This window comes from Macaca nemestrina, chromosome 4 (assembly GCF_043159975.1).
Source record: "Macaca nemestrina isolate mMacNem1 chromosome 4, mMacNem.hap1, whole genome shotgun sequence".
Taxonomy (NCBI): Eukaryota; Metazoa; Chordata; class Mammalia; order Primates; family Cercopithecidae; genus Macaca; species Macaca nemestrina.
In genome coordinates this window covers 171,141,162-171,163,961 of record NC_092128.1, presented here as the reverse complement: position 1 = coordinate 171,163,961, position 22,800 = coordinate 171,141,162, and the positions used below count along the sequence as shown (strand labels likewise).

Genomic DNA, 22,800 nt, shown 5'->3' with positions numbered 1-22,800 from the left:
CCTTAATGGAAAAAAATAATAATAGGTCAACTCTCCTAAACTTCTAAGACAACATGATAGTAACGTATCTAACATGAGAGCAATATGGTTGTTGTCCTAAAAATAGTTCTGTCAGATTGTTGTTGTCCAAGAAAGTAGTCCAAGAAATTTCCTTCAACTGTTGAAAGAATCTTCCATTCAGTCAACTGAGTACCTATCACGTGGCATATACTGCCCAATGCTCCTGGTATACAGGAATGAAATGCCCTTGTCCTCAAGAAGCCAACAGTCTGGTAGGTAAACAGACATGCAAACCAACATACATAATACAAAGTGTTCATTACTATGTCCAAGTTGTGGTGTGACCAAAGAGGGAAAAACTAGCTCAAGGTGCTGGGATGGGAAGGGAGAAAGGTCATGTGGTGAGTTCAGGACAAGTTGTATATAATATTTGACTATTGGGGGCAAAAAGGTATTATATAAACAATAAAGGGAGAAAAAAATTACAAGCCAAGATAAAAGCAACTGGAGTCAAGAGAGATATGAAATATTCAGGCCAGCAGTTCAGTATGACCAACATAGATAATGAGAGAAAGAAAAAAAGGCAACAGGCTGTGGAGGAGGGAGAAGGCAGGAGGCTCATATAAATTGTCCTTGTTACTTCCTTCACTATTATGTACAAATGACTGGGATCTGAATGTTCTTAAAATCAATATCTATGACAATCAGAAAAGCCAGATATATATCTTCCCTCTCATTATGTGTTATAGTGAAAATAACATTCTGGTTCTTGTAATAGTTATTATGTTTATACTCAGGGACCTATTGTTTAAAATAATGTGTCGTAAGGCCCTTAAAAATTATTAGTTGAGTCGTTTGGTTTGCTAAAAGCTCAATCATATTATATTCTTAAAAGCATAAATTTGTCTGTTATATTAATCACTGATAAAAGTTATGTTGTTTTTCAAATTGATTACAAATATTTCAGATATATAGCAAATATGAAATTACCTAATATTTGACTGGGCTATTTGTTAGTAATAGCATGAATCTAAAATAACATGTAGAATACCTAAAACATTTGAGGCAGAGAAAATCTGGAAAATGGTGTGAGAGTTTGAATCTATTTCTAGATTTCTTTATCAAAGTCTTCAAGAACATGTAAGTATTGCTGTGAAATTATGAGGGTATTTCTATATTAGGAATGTTTAATGTAATTCACTTCTTACCATGATTTTAAATTTTTATTTCATGTACGATTTTAAAAAGCAAAGCCAAAATGCTTTTGTGACTAGAATGTTACTGACTATGTGAAAAATAACTAAGCAGTTAATATTAAAAAGGTACTTGAAGTTCTTAGAATTTACATTTATCTCTGGCATATTTAACCTAGTCAATATGACTTGCCTATTGTGAATTTTAGCTTTGATTAATGCATTACTAAGTTTAGTGATGCTTTCTGGCTTCTATTTATAAAATTGCAATATATGGCAAAGATGAACACACAATTTACACAAAGCACTTTATTAAGTTTTGAAGAATTCCATTATATTGTTGCAAGATTTCCACCAACTACTATCTATCTTCTATGTCAAATACTTTGGATCACTGAAGACAAAACTAAGACGTGTCATTTTTGGAGAGACATGTGAAGACTTCATAATTTTTTCATGTTTTCATTATAAGAGTGTGAGCAGAGTCCCCAGGGCCTGAGGCTAGGATGTTTGGCCATGCTTACATTCTCCAAGAGAGCTTGAGAACAAACAGTTCAAGTGCAGACATGACATATTCCTAAACTTTATTTGGCAAGGTTGCAGAAATGTTTTTAGCAACTGCCATATTATTTAGTTTTTATTTTTTTCTGACACCATTGTTGGCAAAATATGCCTACATAACTGTTCCTATTTTCCTGTTGTAATGTCTTACATGTGAAAATATATTTTGTACAGACACAGAGCATATTTTAATCTATAAGGAAAAGCTGTAAACATGACCCTAGACTAAAGTTGTGGATTGAGTTTTCTTTTCTTCTGACACTCTAGTGCCTGAACTAACAGAGTTCAAAACATTGTAACATACAGCATTTGTGTACATATTTATGCACACATACATACACACACTCTGTCTCTCTGTCACACATACACAGACACGAATTCACATATTTGCATACACAGTTAATGAACTTCACTTTCAAATGTCTGCATCAAATCAAAAGAGGGAACAAAGCTTGACTGTGAAATTATGAACATCAGGGGTAATTCTCGTGAAGTAGAATGCTTTTCTAAGCCAGTTGTCCATTCAGCACCTTCCAAATTTAGATATTCTGTATAAGCAGTTTATGTTTTCCTTTTCCTTGTAATGTCTGCTCTTCGTTTCCTTTAGTGATTTTAAAGACAGAGCCAATGTGACATTAGCTTCTTTTTATGAGTTTCTCTTCAGCCATTCCTTTTCACTCTGTACCATGCACGCCGCTTGATCTGGATGGGTTTTTTTTATTTTTTATTTTTTTTCTGGAAGAAGTTGAAGTATTTATTCTTTTTTTAAAAAGTAGAAATAAGAGTTTTCTCCAAAAATATTTGATCATCAGTTGTACCCTGGGAAAAGGCACTATATAACCATTTAGAACATCCTCATCTGATATATGAGCAACATAATCCTGGCAGAGGATTAATTCTCTATCCATAAAGTTTTGTCTAAGAATACTTGTGTATTCCAATAATATGCAAAATTATAACCCCTCAAATTGTACTAAAATATTATTTTAAATAAAATCTATGAATTGTATTCTTTTTCTGATTAAAATTTCAAGCTTTAGATCTACTTCTTTTCTAATTAAAAATATTATGACATATTATCAGTATAATGAAACCTCAAATAACCAATATTAAATAACCATACACATTAGCTGACACAAAAGTGATTTTTAGAAGTACATGTGGGAGAGTTACGTATAACAACAAATTAACACGTTTCTATTTAAAAGTATTTTAACATCTGGACACTACAGCAATGTCAAGGTAAAACTTCAATATATTTCAGTATCTTTAACAGCGCTGTAATATAATGGAGTACAAGTAATTTCAATGCTACTAATAGGAATTTAATATAATGACAGCCATGATTGGTGAAGAAAAGAGACCTAAGAAATGACATTTCTGTATTTCTTCTGGGACCACTAGAGTATTGACTCACAGGTCTGTCCATTTGCTGCCAGAGTGGAATTTGTGAATTCAATATCGGCTTTATAAATGCTTTCAACAGAGACACTAGTAGAGATGGGTGTGTGTGTGAGTGTCTGTGTGTGGTATCACCTCTTTGTAGGTGCCCCACATTAAAGCAAGAGCATAGTATAAGGAGAGCTACTCTCTCTGACTCCCATGTCGCTGCCTTCTGGCTGAGTTGGAGGGCTGGTGGCAATGAAGAGCATCTGGATGTGCTTCATTGACTTCTGGAATATTCAGCCTCAGTCCTCTCAGTGTCACAGTTCCAAGAGTGAAGCAAGGACTTTGAAGGATGTCTGGCAGGACTTTGGATAAGTTATATAATGCAGTATGGGTTGTTTTTGTCTTTCAAGCAAAAACGTTTAGTGAGATTTTTGTCAATTATTTGTTATCTGTGCAAACTTGAGCTTTTGCCCCACTCCTGGCTGCTGATTTGGTCCTATGAATTGTCCTAACCATGCCATGGGGCACTGAGCATTCATTTATGTTCAGTATCTGGACCTACTCTATAAAACTTTGTCTCTCTCAGGGGCCAGAGAAATATGTTTGCTCCTAGCCCAGCACCTAGGGAAGCCCTTTACTTAATTGGATATGTGCTGGAGTCTGGCTCCATCAGCGATCATTTGGGCATTTATTTTTAAGGGTCAACTTTTAAAACAGACACAAAGATTACATAAATGTGGAGTTTATGATAACTGAAAAGTAGTACTTCCACTAAAGAGTGATTAGATAATCATGTATATTGTGTTCATACATTTTACATATTTCACATACTGTAATTAATTAAGAGACTGGACAAAGCCATTTTTATTCTTTTTTTTTTTTTTTTTTTGAGACAGGGTTTCATTCTGTTGCCCATGGGGTGATCATAGCTCACTGCAGCCTCAACCTCTTGGGCTAGGGAGGTAGTGATCTGGCAGTGATCCTCCCACCAGATTACCTCCTCGTTCCTGATTACCTGGGACTAAAGACGCACAACCACCATGCCCAGCTAATTTTTGTAGAGACTGGGCTTCCCTGTATTGATCAGGCTGGTCTCAAATTCCCTGGCTTAAGCTGTCTATCTACCTCAGCCTCCCAGAGTGCTGGGATTACAGGCATGAGCCACTATGCCTGGCCCATTCTCTATAGCAATCAATCCAACATTGGAAGAATGCTATTTCTTGCTTGAAACAATCCTGATTATCTATATCTATAATCTAGACAGATACATTTTTTGTATCTTAAAATTTTTGATATTGAAAAATTAACTTTTATAAATTATATTTAATATGTCTAAATATGACTTTAAATGTACAAATAAGACAAGTAATAACAACATAAAACTTGCTATGTTTTATATGTATGTACTACTTACTTAAAATCTACTACTTACTAGATGTTTTTGAGTCAATTTTACTTATACTAATTTGTTTAATCCTCACAACAACCATATGACATAGGCACCATTGTTATCTATGATTTACTATTGAGTATTTGAGGTATAGAAAGATTATGTGAACTTCCCAAATTGCACAATTAATGAGCTATAGAGCAAAAGTTCCGAACCAGGTTGTTTAGTACCAGTGTTGATGTTTTTAATGACTGTGCTACAATGTCTCACCACAGAATGAGCGCTAACATAAAACAGAAAATTCAGTACTTGGTAAAAAATAAATAAAATAGATAAAGTCATTAATATTGGTTCTGTCCAAGTTTGACCTTTGAATGATTTGAGCTATGTCACTGTCTCTCTCACACACACACAGATGTAATGTGGTTCTTAATTATGCAAACAACCTCAAGCATTGCTAATTATATAGGAAAATAAATTTAGAAAGTAAGACATACTTTGAAATATAAAGTACTTGATATTTGAAAAAGGTGATTGACAATGTTATAAAAGGTAAAAGTAAATAATATATTTTTTTACTTATTGGTTAATTAATGACTAAAGCAATCTAATTCCTATGCACATACTACTGTAGTTAGTTGAGTACTTTCAAAGTTGTTCAAACATAGTGGCAAGGGTCCAAAATGTTCATCATCTTTTAAACTTGATTCACATGTTGCTGCTTAGAGAAGAATACATGTTTCTTAAGAAGTCTGAAGTAAGTTGGTATTCTTTAATGTGTCAAGTTTAATTTTCTGCATCAAACATAGCTTGAAAATTTTAAAAGCACCTCATATTAGAAATTAAGACCTAAACACCAGAAGATACTAAATTCAATACTCTGTGGTGTTTCATTTATTTGTAATAGACATCAGGCCATTTTTATGACTTCAGAGTATCACCTTAGCCCAATGTTCCTTTTTAAAGAAGAAACTTCCCCTTTGTTATTGCAAGGATGAGCAGTTTCTGAGCTACGTTCTTGGCTGACATACATCTAGGAATAACAGAGGTACATTTCTGGAAACAAATACAGTACTCAGACTTTATGCTATTTTGATATTATTTTGCATTTCATACATAAAAATTATTTTAAAAACTCATGAAATATATGTATACAAGATAATAAATATGTACGTGAAATTAAGGAAGAATAATAAAATGAATTTTATTTCCAATTCAGAAATAAAATTGCAAATGTATTGTGTTAGTTTTTGTGTTGTCAACTTTACTTATACCCAGTATATTCTGTGATTTCTATCTTGGCTCAATATTCACCATTTTAAAATTCAGTCACTTTTGCATATGAATGAACTTCATTTACTTTTACTGGTAAGTGGTACTTGTGTGGTTATGCCACAGCTGATTTTGTTGAAATATAATGCAGTGTTTATAGTTACTGGATTTTATTAAATAAAATCTGTGACAAATGTTCTTATCATTACCTCTGAATACAAATGTATAAGAATTTGTTTTGGATATGTCTTTGTACCCATGAGTGAACTGCTTAGCATGGCAAATAACCCAATGTAGTAATACATATTACTTTTTCAAAATAGTGTTAATTTGTATTTACATTAACTGTGGGCAAGAGTTCTTGTTGCTCCACACTCTGGTCAAAATTTGGTATTAGAAGATGTCTTTTAAAAAAAATTGTTAAACTGTAAACTAGTTTCTCTTTGAGATTACAACTTTGTTTACCTGATTAGTAGTGACATTATTATTTTTCATGTGCTTCTTGGTAAGATTTATTCACCTGTTCCAATCAAAGGTTTCCCATGAAAGATTGACCCAGAGGTCAAAGGTTACTCCAGGGTACTGGGTTAGGTCCTGTGATATCTTCAACATGGAAGTCCCAAACCACCAATAAAATGTTCATAGCAGGCGCTATGAAGTTGCCCCTGCACAAACGTGATCAGAGCCAGCATCATGTAGGCAGCTTCAATCCTGGAGAATAATGAAAGTTGAAGCCGAGGGTGTCTGAAGTGGTGAATAAAGGATGTCTAACTCTATGACATCTTTTCTGTGTGCTGGAGGAACAGATCTGTGATTAATGTCCCAACTGGGTCACATTAGAGGTTGCTTGAAGATCTCCCAATACATCCCTCCTCCCATGGCATCACATGGATTGCACTGGATTTTATTTCAACTGCTGCTGCCTTGGCATTAATGCCACTTCTGAATTGGAAATAAAAAATGTGTAACCACTGCTTCCTCCAAGCATTATGCATGTTCTGCCTTTTGTGTTTTTGCCAAATGCAAGCTCAGCACGGTTTCCTTATCACCCTACTCCAAATTAAAATCTCTTATGGCTACATTTAACTAAAGGTGAGGATCCTCTGAGTTCTAGGGACAGGATGGCTGGGAACTTGTGTTTTCCATTCTTTACTGGGGAGGTGGAACTCCCCACATACAGAATGGTTATCCAAAAGTGATAGGCAAACACGGGTGTAAGACATGACAAGCACAAAGCTGCTGAGAGAATTCTTCTTCATTCCTGAGACTAAGACCCTGGAGGCCTCTGTCTTTCCTTCCAGACTTGAATATGGGACAGTGTAATCTCAATGGCTGTTGGTGGCCAGCTTGCAAATATGAGAAGAATGATTTTAGGTGAAACTGCCAGTTTGATCAACAGAAAGCAGCATGGATGTGATGATCTAGCCCTTGGGTTAACAAAATCTGAGGCCCACATTGACCTGGATATCCAGGCATGAGAACCAAGATATTTTCTCACTGTTTACAAAACTTTGAGTTGCTTTTCATCCTCTTCACTGATGAAATAATCCTAAATTATATAGCTCCCAGCTATTTTATTTATTTTTATGTGAAAAATTACCTCAGCCTTTAAGATTATAGGAAAAAAATCTTTAACTTAGGATTTAATTTAGCATTTAATTTAATTTAAAGTATTTTCATAAAATTTTATATTCTATCAATTATTTCTTTTTCTCAGTGTTTATTTGGATAATAATCTAACTGTAAAAACAGTATCAACAACTTCCTTAATTCTTTTTAAAGTTAATTCAGTTACTAATTGACGCTATGCCCATCACAACTGACTGATGTATTAAGTTATGTTTTACTTTACTCATTTTATTTATTTATTTTTAATTTTGTGGGTACATAGTAGATGTACTTATATATGGGGTACATGAGATATTTTGATACAGACATGCAATATGTAATCATCACATTATAGAGAATGGTTATCCATCCACTTAAGCACTTATCATTTGTGCTGCAAACAATCCAGTTACACTTTTAGTTATTTTAAAATGTGCAATTAATTTATTAACTTATTATTGACTCTAATAATCTTGTTGTGCTATCAAATAGTAGGTCTTATTCTCTTTTTTTGTGTGTACTTATTAGCAATCCCCACCTCCCCCACAAGCCTGGTTATCCTTGTCAGCCTCTGATAACCATCTGTCTATGCCATATGTCCATCAGTTCAATTGTTGTGATTTTTGGATCCCAAAAATAGGTGAGAACCTAAGATGTTTGTTTTTCTGTGCCTGGCTTATTTCCTTTAACATAATGATCTCCAGTTCCGTTCATGTATATGCAAATGACAAGATCTCATTCTTTTTCATGGCTGAATAGTACTCTATTGTGTATATGTACCCCATTGCTTCCAAATCTTAGCTGTTGTGAACAGTGCTGCAAAAAACATAGGAGAGCAGATATCTCTTCGATATGCTGATTTTCTTTCTTTTGGGTGTATACCCAGCAATGTGATTGCTGGATCATATGGTAGCTCTAGTCTCAGTTTTTTTGAGGACACTCCAAGCTGTTCTGTATAGTAGTCGTACTAATTTACATTGCCACCAACAGTGTACAAAGGTTCTTTTTTTCTCCACATCCTCGCCAGCATTTGTTATTGCATGTCTTTTGGATATAAGCTATTTTAACTGGGGTAAGTTGATATCTCATTGTAGTCTTATTTGCATTTCTCTGATGATCAATGATGTTGAGCATGTTTTCATATGCCTGTTTGCCACTTGCATGTCTTTTTTAGAGGAATGTCTAAGCAAATATTTTGCCTATTTTTTTATTGGATAATTAGATTTTTTTAATATAGAGTTGTTTGAGTTCCTTATATATTGTTGTTATTAACCCATTGTCAGATAGGTGGTCTGCAAATATTTTCTCCCATTTTGTGGGTTGTCTCTTCACTTTGTTGATCTGTTGTACAGAAGCTTTTTAACTTGATGTGATCCCATTTGGCCATTTTGGCTTTGGTTCCCTGTGCTTGTGGGGTATTACTCAAGAAATTTTTGTCCAGACCAGTGTCCAGGAGAATTCCCCCCCCCCTTTTTTTTTTGTAGGAGTTTCGCAGTTTGAGGTCTTAGATTTAAGTCTTTTATCTATTTTGATTTAATTTTTGTATATAATGAGACATAAGGGTCTACTTTCATTCTTCAGGGGATATCCAGTTTTCTCAGCACCATTTATTGAAGAGGCTGCTTTTCCCCAGTGTACGTTCTTGGCACCTTTGTAAAATATAAGTTCACTGTAGGTATGTGGATTTGTTTCTAGGTTCTCAATTCTGTTCCATTGGTCTATGTGTCTGTTTTTATACCAGCACAGTGCTGTTTTGGTTATTATAGCTGTGGAGTAGGATTTGAAGTCCGATCATGTAATTTCTCCAGTTTGGTTCTTTTTTCTTAGAATAACTTTGGCTATTTTTGGTCTTTTGTGGTTCCATATAAATTTTAGAATTGTTTTTTTTCTATTTTTTCAAGAATGTTCTTAGAATTTTGGTAGGGATTGCATTGAATTTGTGGATTGCTTAGGTAGCATGGACATTTTAACAATATTGATCCTTTCAATCTGTAAACATGAAATATTTTTCCATTTGTTGGTGTCCTCTTCAATTTCTTTCATCAGTGTTTTATAGTTTTTATTATAGAGATCTTTTACTTTCTTGGTTAAATTAATTCCTAGATATTACATTTGTGACTATTGTAAATGGAATTTTGGAAAAATACCTTCTTTAGGTTTTTTTGCTGTTGGCATATAGAAATGCTACTGATGTTGTATGTTGATTTTGTATCCTGCAAGTTTACTGAATATGTTTATCAGTTCTAGTAGTTCTTTGATGGAGTCTTTAGGTTTTGCCAAATATAAAATCATACAATCTGCTAACAGGCATAATTTAACTTCTTAAAATTATTCCTTGGTATCCATTTCGATTACCTTTCTTTCTTTCTCTTTTTGATTGCTCTAGCTAGAACTTCTAGTACTATGTTGAATAACAGTGGTGAACATGTGCACCTTTGTCTTGTTCCAGATCTCAGAGAAAAGGCTTTCATCTTTTCCGCATCTGATGTAATACTAGATGTGATTCTGTCATATACAGCTTTTATTATGTTAATATACCTTCCTTCTGTATCCATTTTTGAGGGTTTTTATCATCAATGGATGTTGAATTTTATCAAATGCTTTTCAGCATCAGTTGAAATAATCATACAATTTTTATCCTTCATTCTGTTGATATGATGTATCATCATACTGACTGACTTCTGTATGTTGAACCCTACTTACATCCCAGGGATAAACCCCACTTGGTCATGATAAAGGACCTTTCTAATGTATTGTTGAATTTGATTTGCTAGTAATTTGTTGAGTATTTTTGCATCAATAGTCATCAGAGATACTGGCCTGCAGTTTTTTTTATATACATGTTACTGTTTGATTTTGGTGTCAGAGAAATACTAACCTGATGGAATAAATTTTTAAGTATTCCCTCCTCATCTACCTTTTAGAATAGTTTGTGTAGGATTGGTATTAGTTTTCTTTAAATGTTTGGGAGAATTCAGCAGTGAAGACATTGGGTGTTGAATTTTCTGTACTAGGAGACATTTCATTATGTCTTAATTAGATCTCATTACTTTTTATTGGACTCTTCAGACTCTTCTGCTTAATGGCAATAAATATGGAAACTGGTTAGGAAAAAATGTATATTTTCAAATAACCTGTCTTTAAACTCAATAATTCTTTCTTCTGCTTTATCCATTCTGCTATTTAAAAACTCTGATGCATTTTTCAGTATGCCAATGGCATTTTTCAGCTCCAGAATTTCTGCTGACTCTTTTTGTTTCAATCTCTTTGTTAAATTCATCTGACAGAATTCTGAATTCCTTCTCTGTGTTATCGTGAATTTCTCTGAGTTTCCTCAACACCGCTATTCTGAATTCTCTGTATGAAAGGTCACATAATTCTGTTTCTCCAGGATTTGTCCCTGGTGTCTTGTTTAGTTCATCTGGTGAGGTCATGATTTTCTGGATGCTGTTGGTGTTAATAGATGTTCTTTGGTGTCTAGGCATTGAGGAGTTTGATATTTATTGTAGTCTTCACTGTCTGGGTATATCTGTAGCTGTCCTTCTTGGCAAGACTTTCCAGATACTTGAAAGGACTTGGGTGTTGTGATCTAGGCTGTATCTGCTTTAGAGGGCACCCCAAACCCAAGAATGCTGTGGTTCTTGCAGACTCATAGAGGTACTGCCTTGATGGACAAGATCTTGGGGAATCCTCTGGTTTACCAGGCAGAGACTCTTATCATATTTCCTTAATTTCTCCCAAACAAATGTAGTCTCTCTCTAGGTTCTGAGTCACTTAAAGCTGGGAGTGGAGTAACACAAGCACCCCTGTGACTACCACCATTCTGACTGCACTGGATCATGCCTGAAGGCAGCATAGCACTGGGTCTCACCCAAGGCCTGCTGAAACAGTTTCCTGGCTAATGCCTATGTTCACTCAAGACCCTGGAGCTCTACAATCAGCACATGGCAAAGCCAGACAGGCCTGTGTTCTTCCCTTCAGGGCGGCAAGGTCTCCCAGGCCCTGGGTGGGTCTAGAAGTCCAGTCTAGGAGTCAGGGACTAGAGTAAAAAACCTTAGAAATTTACCTTGTGGCTGAGCTGGCATTCATACCATGAAACACAGCCCTTCTCACTCTTCCTTCCCCTTTCCAAAGGCAGAGGAACCTCACCCCATAGCCACCATCCCCCAGGCCACAGAGAGTACTGACAGACTACCACCTATGTTCCCTTAAGGACCAAGGTTTTAAAAATCAGCTTATGGTGAATGCTGCCAGGCCTGGGACTCACCCTAGACGGCAGTGGACTCCCTTCTGGCCCAGGGCAGCTCCATAAATGCCATCCAAGAATCAAGTCCTGGAATCAGGGAACCCAAGTGGCTGCTTGGTGCTCTACATCCCTGTGGCCATCCTGGAACCTAAGGTGCAAGACAAAGTTCCCTTTACTTTTCCCTCTGCTTTTTGCAAGCAGAAGGAGTTTTGCCCCACAGCTACCACAGCTGTAATGTGCTGAGTCTCACCTGAAGCCAGCAACTGTAAGTGGCTCACCCAAGGTCTTTGATGTAGTACCTGGGTATCACTGCTGGTTATTAAGGACCCAAGGGCTCTTCAGTTAGAAGGTGATGCATGCTGCCAGGACTGTGTTTCTCCTCAAGATAGTAGGGTCCCTTTTGACCCAGGGCATGTCTAGAAATGTTGTCCAGGAGCTAGGGCCTGGAATGGGAGCCTCATAACTCTGACTAGTGCCCTATCCTTTTGTGGCTGAGCTGGTATCCAAAATGTAAGACAAAGTCCTCCCCATTCTTCCCTTTACTCTCCTTAAGTAGAAGGAAAGAGTCTCTTGGAGCTGCAAGCTGTGCGGCCTGGGGTTAGGGAAGGGGTGATGCCAACACTTCCTTAATGATCGCAGTTGGTGTCTCAGTATGTTACCTGCCTCCTCTACTCCAGTCCTCTGTCTTTGGGTCAGGTTCGGCACTAGGACTCACCTAAGAGTTGCAGTCCTTATAGCTTAGACTACCTTTCAAGTTTATTTGATCACAGAGCTCTTTAGCCCATGGTGATGAGGTTTGTGGAAATTCAAGTTTCAACACCTGGGATATGTGATTCCTCTCTGGCTAGGGCTGGTTTAAATGCTGCCTTGCTGGGCATGCATCAGCTGAGTTTGGTTCGGTTTTCTTTTCTACTCTAACAGGACAGTACTGAGTTCAGTGTCTCACAATTGCTGTGTTCTCCCTCTTCCAGCACACAGAGATGCTCTGCACACCAAGCCATTGCTGCTTGGGGTTCAGGAGGGGTGATGGCAGGAATTCAGGACAATTTTTTCTATCTTCTCAGTGCCTCTTTCAGTGATTTGGATTTAAAACCAGGTACCATGAGGACTCACCTGATTTTTTTTTTTTTTGTTATTATAAAGGTGGTTGTTTTCTGTGTAGATAGTTGTTACATTGGTGTCATTCTGAGGGGGACGATTGATTGAGCTCTCTCTTCTGCCATCTTGCTCTGCCTCCAGTTCACTTTACTCACTTTAGACCTAGAAAACTGTAGCTTAGAAAAATTATTTTGTGTTTCTGAGCTAGTAGAGTTAACAAGTGAATGAATTGCTTTGAGAGGCTACATCTTCTGAGATCTAGTCAAGCAAGCAATTTATTGGAAAACATATATATATATATATAAACTAATAAATTACATATTCATTAACAAACTACATTGAAGCTATTTAATGTTGTATACAAAGGAAATGTAACTGGTTTGGGGAGATATGTGATACGTTTCTTGTGAATTGAGGAGGTCCATGCTTATGTTATATTATGGGCATTATATGACTCTTAAAATGCAAAATGACTTAGTTTGACTCCAACCTTTTGTCTTACATTCTATACTCTTATACTATGTATATCAATAAATGTCAATCATTTTATTGAAGACTTTATTTCTTGTAATTTCTAGATTCTAATTGCTCTTTTCCCTAGATACTATAGGAAAGAATCAGAAACATCAGCAACACAATTTTTATTTTTATGTTTTTATTTATTTTATTTTATTATTATACTTTAAGTTCTGGGATATGTGTGCAGAACATGCAGGTTTGTTACATAGGTATACATGTGCCATGGGGGTTTGCCGTACCCATCAACCTGTCATCTAGGTTTTAAGCCCCACATGCATTAGGTATTTGTCCTAATGTTATCCATCCCCCTTGCCCCCAACCCTCTGACAGGCCCTGGTGTGTGATGTTCCCCTCCCTGTGTCCAGGTGTTCGCATTATTCAGCTCCCACCTATGAGTGAGAACATGCAGTGTTTGGTTTTGTGTTCCTGTGTTAGTTTGCTGAGAATGATGGTTTCCAGCTTCATCCATGTCCCTGAAAAGGACATGAACTCATTCTTTTTAAAGGCTGCATAATATTCCATGGTGTATATGTGCCACATTTTCTTTATCCAGTCTATCACTGTTGGGCATTTGGGTTGGTTCCAAGTTTTTACTATTGTGAATAGTGCCGCAATAAACATACACATGCGTGTATCTTTGTAGTAGAATGATTTGCAATTTTTTGGATATGTACTCAGTAATCAGATTGCTGGGTCAAATGGTATTTCTGGTTCTAGATCCTAGAAGAATCGCCACACTGTCTTCCACAATGGTTGAACTAATTTACACTCCCACCAACAGTGTTAAAGTCTCCCACTATCATTGTGTGGGAGTCTAAGTCTCTTTGTAGGTCTCCAAGAACTTGCTTTATGAATCTGGGTGCTCCTGTATTGGGTGCATATATATTTAGGATAGTTAGCCCTTCTTGTTGCCCTGATTTCTTTAACATTATACAATGCCCTTCTTTTTTTTTTTTTTTTTCTTTTCATTTGCTTGGTAAAGATTCCCCCATCCTTTTATTCTGAGCCTATGTGTGTCTTTGCACATTAGATGGGTCTCCTGACTACAGCACACCAATGGGTCTTTACCCATACATTTAAGGTTAATATTGTTATGTGTGAATTTGATCCTGTCATCATGATGCTAACTGGTTATTTTGCACATTTGTTGATGCAGTTTTTTCATAGTGTCATTGGTCTTTATATTTTGGTATGTTTTGCAGTGACTGGTACCAGTTTTACTTTCCCATATTTAGTGCTTCCTTCAGGAGCTCTTGTAAGACAGGCCTGGTGGTGACAAAATCCCTCAGCATTTCCTTGTCTGTAAAGAATGTTATTTCTCCTTCACTTATGAAGCTTAGTTTGGCTGGGTATGAAATTCTGGGTTGAAAATTCTTTAAGAATGTTGAATGTTGGCCCTCACTCTCTTTTGGCTTGCAGGGTTTCTGCAGAGACATTCACTGTTAGTCTGATGGGCTTCCCTTTGGAGGTAACCTGACCTTCCTATCTGGCTGCCCTTAATATTTTTTCCTTTGTTTCAACCTCAGAGAATCTGATGATTATGTGTCTTGGGGTTGCTATTCTTGAGGAGTATCTTAGTGGTGTTCTCTTTATTTCCTAAATTTGAATGTTGGTCTGTCTTGCTAGGTTGGAGAAGTTCTCCTGGATAATGTCTAGAAGTGTGTTTTCCAACTTGGTTCCATTTTCCCTGTCACTTTCAGGTACACCAATCAATCATAGATTTGGTCTTTTCACTTAGTCCAATATTTCTTGGAGGCCTTATTCATTCCTTTTCATTCTTCTTAGTCTAATCTTGTCTTCACACTTTATTTCATTAAGTTGATCTTCAATCTCTGACATTCTTTCTTCCACTGGATCAATTCTGCTATTGATACTTGTGTATGCTACACGAAGTTCTCATGCTGTGTTTTTCAGCTCCATCAGGTCATTTATGTTCTTCTCTAAATTGATTATTCTTGTTAGCAGTTCCTGTAACCTTTTATCAAGGTTCTTAGTTTCCTTGCACTGGATTAGAACATATTCCTTTAGCTCAGAGGAGTTTGTTATTACCCACCTTCTAAAGCCTACTTCTGTTAATTCATCAAACTCATTCTCCATCCAGTTTTGTGCCCTTGCTGGAGAGGAGTTACAGTCATTTGGAGGAGAAGAGGTGTTCCAGTTTTTGGAATTTTCAGCATTTTTGCACTTTTTTCATCATCTTCATGGATTTATATACCTTTGATTTTTGATGCTATTGACCTTTGGATGGGATTTTTGGGCGGGCGTCCTTTTTATTGATGTTGATGTTATTGTTTCTGTTTGTTAGTTTTCTTTCTAACAGTCAGGCTGCTCTTCTGCAGGTTTGCTGGAGTTTCCTGGAGGTCCACTCCAGACCTTGTTTGTTTGGGTATCACCAGTGGAGGCTGCAGAACAGCAAAGATCGCTTTCCTCTGGAAGCTTCATCCCAGAGGGGCTCGCACCTGATGACAGCAAGAGGTCTCCTATATGAGGTATCTGTCTACTTCTGTTGGGAGGTGTCTCCTAGTCAGGAAGCATGGCCATCAGGGACCCACTTGAGGCAGTCTGTCCTTTAGCAAAGCTTGAGCACTGTGCTGGGAGATCCGCTGTTCTCTTCAGAGCTGACAGGCAGGAACATTTAAGTCTGCTGAAGCTGCGCTCACAGCCGCTCCTTCCCCCAGGTGCTCTGTCCCAGGGAGATGGGAGTCTTATCTATAAGCCCCTGACTGGGGCTGCTCCCTTTCTTTCAGAGATGCCCTGCCCAGGGAGGAGAAACCTAGAGAGGCAGTCTGGCTATAGCAGCTTTGTCAAGCTGCAGTGAGCTCCACCCAGTTCAAACTTCCCGGTGGCTTTGTTTACACCATGAGGGGAAAACCACCTACTCAAGCCTCAGTAGTGGTGGATGCTCCTCCCCCCACTAAGCTCGGTCATCCCAGGTTGACTTCAGACTGCTGTGCTGGCAGCGAGAGTTTCAAGCTAGTGGATCTTAGCTTGCCGGGCTCTGTGGGAGTAGGACCTGCTCAGTGAGACCACTTAGCTACCTGACTTCAGCTCCCTTTCCAAGGGAGTGAATGATTCTGTCTCACTGGAGTTCTATACACCACTGGGGTATGAAAAAAAAAAAAACAACAAAAAACCAACTCCTGCAACTAGCTCCATGTCTGCCCAAACAGCTGCCCAGTTTTCCACTTGAAACCTAGGACCCTGGTGATATAGACACACGAGGGAATCTCCTGGTCTGTGGGTTGCAAAAACTGTGGGAAAAGTGTGATATCTGGGCCAGATAGCACAGTCCCTCACAGCTTCCCTTGGCTAGGGGAGGGAGTTCCCTGGTCCCTTGCACTTCCCAGGTGAGGCGACGCCCCACTCTGCTTCTGCTTGCCCTCTGTGGGCTGCACCCACTTTCTGACCATTCCCAATGAGATGAATCGGATACCACAGTTGAAAATGCAGAAATCACCCATCTTCTGTGTTGGTCTCACTGGAAACTGCAGACAGGAGCTGTTCTTATTCGGCCATCTTGCCAGATCCCAACACAATTTGTAAATTATGAAACATTTTCAAGCAAATCTACAAACATTACTTCTGACACTTTCTCATGCAAAAGGCTTATTCATTCATGATTTCAGTGAACCAATCAACACATTTATTTGTCATTTATTATATGCCATGTGTCAGACAATCTGGAGATTCTGGTGAATAAAATTGCTAAGCTTTGTGCCTTCATACAAAATTCTTTTGATGGATATAAACAACTAACTGTACAATTACAATACAGTCCATTAGGAATTGTGCTTTGTAACATGGGAACATACACACAGAGTCTAGACTGGCTGGGAGGAACTGTGGGTAGAATTATCCTGTGAAGGAGGCTCTGGGAACAAGGAGAGTTTTCCAGACACTTTGAAGAATAGAGAAAGAAGGCATATTTGAAAATCCAAAGAGCAAGTCCCTTAATGCAATGGTGAGAATTAGGGTTTTGGATTTAGACTTGTCTGAGTTCAAATCTGAGCCTCATCATTTCCTAACTGATAATGGCATTGTGTGACATGACAAACATGGAAAAGGTTCCTTTTCTTTTCAAATGCTCAATTTGTGAAAAGAAAAGAAAATTCATTCTAGCTGGAACATCTTTAACAGGGATTAAAGGTGATTTGTTCCATAATGCATTAGGGACAGAATCTGTTACATACCAAGCTCTTGATGAGTTGTGGCTAAGCTGGAGAGAGCTGGTATGAAGAACTCAGAGAGGGCCGACTGGAGGGCTCGGCTGACAGTGGTCTTGTGAGTCATGTCCAGAATTTCGATGTAATCTTAAGAGTCATGTGAAGAATCTGAAGGACTTTAAGCCAAGATGTTACACAATCAGATTACTATTTTGGAAAAATTTGATATTCTGATGTAGTCACATGGCAACATAAAAATGAAAAATATTTTATTTTGTAAGAAATTATGAAGATAAAACTGAATAAAAACCAATAGGTAAATGTCAGCAAAAAGAATTAATACTGTTTAGAAATTTATACATTACATATTATTTTCCTATAAATAGAAAAGTCTTGGCAGCCAAATAGTATCTTTAGAGACCCACACATGTTAGAGGATGTCTTTGGACCACCAAACTATTACATAACTTGTTTGTAATTCTAAGAAAAGCATATTACGATTTCAGTTGTTGACATATCCACATATGCAGAAAAATAAAAGTCACATACCCAGAAGATGATCAGAAATCTTGCTTGCAGTATTGTAACATTTGCAATTTTTACATATTAATAGTTAGTTATTTTCTTACTTATATTCTGTGGTTGCTTGAACAAATATTTATTGAACCAAGGTTTACATGAAAAAAAATTTATTTCTACTGTCACATCTTATTTATTTTATTTTTATGTGTTGTCTTACCACATAATATAAAAGTATATATTCCTTGTTGGATTGTTTGTTCTTTTCTGTTTCACTGTGTAGGATACATATTAAATATTGTTGACATTGCACTTCTGATGTGTCCACATCATAGTTCTCTGGGTTGAAATTAGTACATATTGTTTTCCTTCCATAATATATAACTTCCAGTGTTTTTCAAAAGTATGGTTCAAGGATCAATCATGTACAAAAAGCCTAGGGAAGTGGAGTCCCTATTGTAAATGGAGATTCATTATTAACCCCACAGGTTTACTGAATCAACATATTTTGGGCATGGAGTCCTGAGACCTGCATTTAGAAATTACATAAGAATCCACTAGAACTAGTTTACTGGATTCTCACCAGCTGTCTAAGGCTTGTTTAGTGGATTCTTATGCAAATTCAAGTTAGCAAACTACTTCAGAATATGTGTGCACCTCTTTTCTATTAAATAGACCTGGACTATCTCATTGTTGTTATGTCTGTAAGTCTTACTTAACTGGTAAAACAATAACCATGATAGAGTATCTTGGTTTCTAATAAGTTCATCAGAAATACAATCTCATAAATCACTGGTGGATAAGCTGATAATATATAGACTGATTAAATAATGTTTGCAAGGACAGAGAGATGAAAATTTCAACATTATCAGCTTGAAAAGCATCCTCAGATGGTACTATGGACTAAATGTTTATGTTCCCCCTAAATTCATATCCTGAAGCCCTAATCCATAATGTGATAATATTTTGAGGTGAGTCTTTTGGGAGTGATTAGGTCATGAGGGTACAGCCCTCATAAATGGCATTAGTGCCTTCATAGGAAGAGAGAGGAGAAAGATAACCGGTTTGTCTACTACATGAGGATATAGCAAGAAGGTGGCTGTCTGCAAACCAAGAAGACAGTACTCACCAGAAACCAAATGTGGCAGCACCTGGATGTCCAGAAGTGTGAGAATAAGTCTATAATTTCATCCACTCAGTCTATGGTATTTTGGTATAGCAGTCTAAACTGGCTAAGACAGATGATATGCATTTGGCATCATCTAATTTATTTGTGTGCATGTGTGTTATTTTATTTAAATAAATCACATGTAGTATTTTCATATTGCCCAAAGCTAGAAGGGATAGCTAATTTGTTAGAATATTTAAAAGGATATCCATAGGCTGAAACAAAAATGACTATATGAAAAATTAAACTTCAAATGTGAAATCCCATACTATTTTGAAGACATTAGCTATATAAATCCAGGACGTGTAAAGAGGTGGACTAAGGACAGTTTATTTGCAAAAGACAGACAGATGTCTTTTGATCGATTTCAAACTGCATATGAATTAATAATATGAAGTAGTTACCAGATGTAGAGAAATTGTTTTAACTTTAATTATAATGTTTGTGCAACAGTAGGGATAAAATTATCATAATGCCATCAACATTGCATAATTCTAATTGTTGCATATTCTCTTCCAAACCCTGGAAACACAAGTACATAAGTCAAATAGTTTAATCGTAATGTATACATCATTGTTTAAATGTAGCTATGTCCATTTAATATCATATAATTAATGTGATTTTAAGCTTCATTTTTTCTAATGTAATGCTCTAGGTAAGGAAAATCATAACAGACTCTTGTGTCATGAATGACCCTGGCATAAAGAAACTTCTGGAGATGAGCCATGCAATGGCATGGAGTTTGGAAAGAAAGGAAATAGACAACATCCTGCCAGGGCAAAAAGGTTCTTAGGGAATCGTGAAAGCTGTTTCTATTAATACCTATTTGAATGATCATTTTGTGAAGGAGAAATTACCAAGTCTTTCAAACTTTTTCTTTTCCCTGTTTCTAGAAAGCATAATAAGCATCAGTTGGTTTCGATTCAACAAATTCTCATTCATCCTCTATTAAATTCCAAGCATTGGGCTTGGTGTTTAGGGCTACCTACAGGAGAACACAGATCTGTCTGACTTCATAAATATTATAGACTGATAGAAAAACAAGCATTAAAATCCTTGTCAACTCCTTTTAAGACTCCTAAGGTGAATTTCCAAATATTTCCATTTTATAATAGTATCTTAATGTATGATTAATGTCTGTTATTTTATATATTTTTTTATATATTTGTCATACGTATTTCTGTTTATATAATAAAATCCATTTGCTTAAACAGTAATAATGACTCTTCAGAAATGTTCACATAGGTTTATGGAGAAGATATGTTTTAGAAACAAAGGGAATTTACTACATAATTACTACAATTGGCATTAATATTAGGATGTGATAATAGTTCCAAAGGGGTTAGTAAAATTAAAATGTTAGTGCATTGATTGATATGCAGGAAAATTGAATTGGGCAATCTAGCCACTAATGACAAAACATGTTTGCATTAAGGATAATTCAGTAAAGAGTTCACTCCTGCTTAGTAACAGTTGCAATTTTATCTTTTGAGATATAAATGTGCATATTTGCTTTATAACTATTGTATGACTCAGAGTTTAAGGTTATCTTTTATCCTTAGCTTTATAAGCAGTGTATCCAATAGCAACATATGAAAGACTTGCATTTTACATCGTATACATTTTACTTTGCATTAAAATTTCAGTATGATATCATTGCAACAAAACAGATGTTCAAGAATGTAGCATGATCCTATTTTAAATATAGACTTTTGGCAGTTTTAAAAATATTTAAAATCTGTAGTTTATTGTTTTAAGAAGTCCTCAAAATACCTTACTTAGTAAATCTTCATAACTATGTTCTATCACATCTTCTATTTAAGAAAGTTGTTTTTTCAGTTTGTAATCACTCTATACAATATGTTCATTTTATGAAGCTTTTGTTAGAAATGTAAGAATTTTATATATCATAATTTAATTGCATTATTCTCATAAAGCATTAAAGGTTGACATTTCATTATCTCACAATTTGTTTTATAAAATTTTAATCTTTAATCTTTAAATTGATATGCTGATGGGATTAAATAATATTAACAAACTTGTTATGGATATAAAATTCACTTAGATAAGACAATAAAATATATTTTTAAATCAACAAAGTAAAATTCCTAGAAAAATAAGCTTTGCTCTTTAAATATATTTCTGAATTGCATTCCTGTCTGATAACTTTATTTACTAGAGTTGTGGATCTATAAATGCATGATAAAATGCAAGCTAGTCAGCTTAAATTGCCACTATAAAAATGTAGAAGGGATACATGAAGCTACTTTTTAAAAGTCTTTATAATCATATTAAAGTATACGGCATTTACTGGATAACATTCTTCTCATGGTTCTTATATTCACTACCAACAAAAAAAGTAACAGCCAAAAGTAATTAATCAAAGAAACGCAATTTGAAATTATGTAGAGTGTATAAAAAATCACCAGTATTTTACCTTCATTGATACTGTGCACTGTATAAACGTTACCTCATTTAATCCTCACAAGAGCCAAATGAGGTAGCACCCATTATTACTTTCATGTAACCAAGAATCTTAGGCTAAGTATTTAGCTGAATGTCAAGCAGTTAGGAAGTGGTATTAACAGATAGGTCTTTTAGACCCCAGAGAATAAATTCTCCGTGTTACTTTCACATGCTTCACAGCCCTCGGGCTACTGGGCACCAAGAGGCAGCATTTAAGGCATTCGACATTCAATAAGCCTTTAATGAAGTCTTCTTTGCATTAATACCAAACTAGGAGATACCTCTGTTTCTAGTTCTCCTCCCTCCCTCTGTCACCCCATCTAACGTAGGTCATCAGGATAGGTCGAAAGGGGAATTTGTAGTCATCTCTTCTAATCAGGAGATCCCTGAAAGCCAAACATTTAAATGTTATCTTCTTGAAATAAAAATACCATAGTTTTAGTTAGGAGTGTGCTATGTTGAAAATAACAGAAAAACTGACTTCTGTGGCTTAAACAAATAGGGAATTATTTTCTTCCCATAGCTGGAGGAAGGGAGGTACAGCTTTGGCTCAGCTCTTAACAGTGCAATGTCTAGTGCCTCTATGGTTCTCTTAGACACAGATGGCTGCTTTCAAAGAAGAAATAAGTGGAAAGTGATATGAGTTCTATGACGTCATCTTTCATTAGAAACAAATAGCTTTCCTAGAACTTCTTCACATTTCCTTTGAGGTTTCATTGATCGGACTGGGTACTGTGGCCATGTGTAAGCTGCTAGAAAGGATGGAAAACTGGGGATAGAGGGCAACTTTAGGCTCACACTACTGTTTCTCCATGGAAGCACTTTTGATGTTTTGAATGAATAATTCTTCAGTATGTTAGATTGTCTCATGTCATGTTCACCAAGCTAGTTTCTCTTTCCAATAATTGTGAAACGAAAAATACGTCCACAGTATTCAAATCACTCCTTAAGGGTGCAGAATTGTACCATTTGTGACTCACTAGATTACATTAATTGTCAACTATCACTTAGTTCTGGGCACTTTGCTAGCACAAATAAAATAAAATTTTGTAACAAAAGAAAAAGAAAAAAGTATATTCATAGGGGAGGCAACATTCCCTGCCTCATCTACTAGATTGTGTAGATTTCTTATTCAAGTAATAAAATGTAAAATTTTAGCGTTTTAAAGCATTTCATACCATTTAACATTATACTTAATAGATTCCCCT

The 22,800-nt window shown here is 36.2% G+C and overlaps 1 protein-coding gene across 20 annotated transcripts in view; it reads left to right on the top strand.

The window, feature by feature from the left end:
* The window catches only part of LOC105472791 (uncharacterized), a 611,252-nt gene that overhangs the window by 94,051 nt on the left and 494,401 nt on the right, over window positions 1-22,800 (top strand). For 7 of the 20 annotated variants that reach the window (XR_011622751.1, XR_011622752.1, XR_011622750.1 and 4 more), the window contains one exon: window positions 15,616-15,765. The exons of the other annotated variants lie outside the window; for them this stretch is intronic. The gene's annotated coding sequence lies outside the window, so the exon portion shown is untranslated. The remainder of the gene's footprint in view (window positions 1-15,615; window positions 15,766-22,800) is intronic. 20 annotated transcript variants of the gene reach the window in all.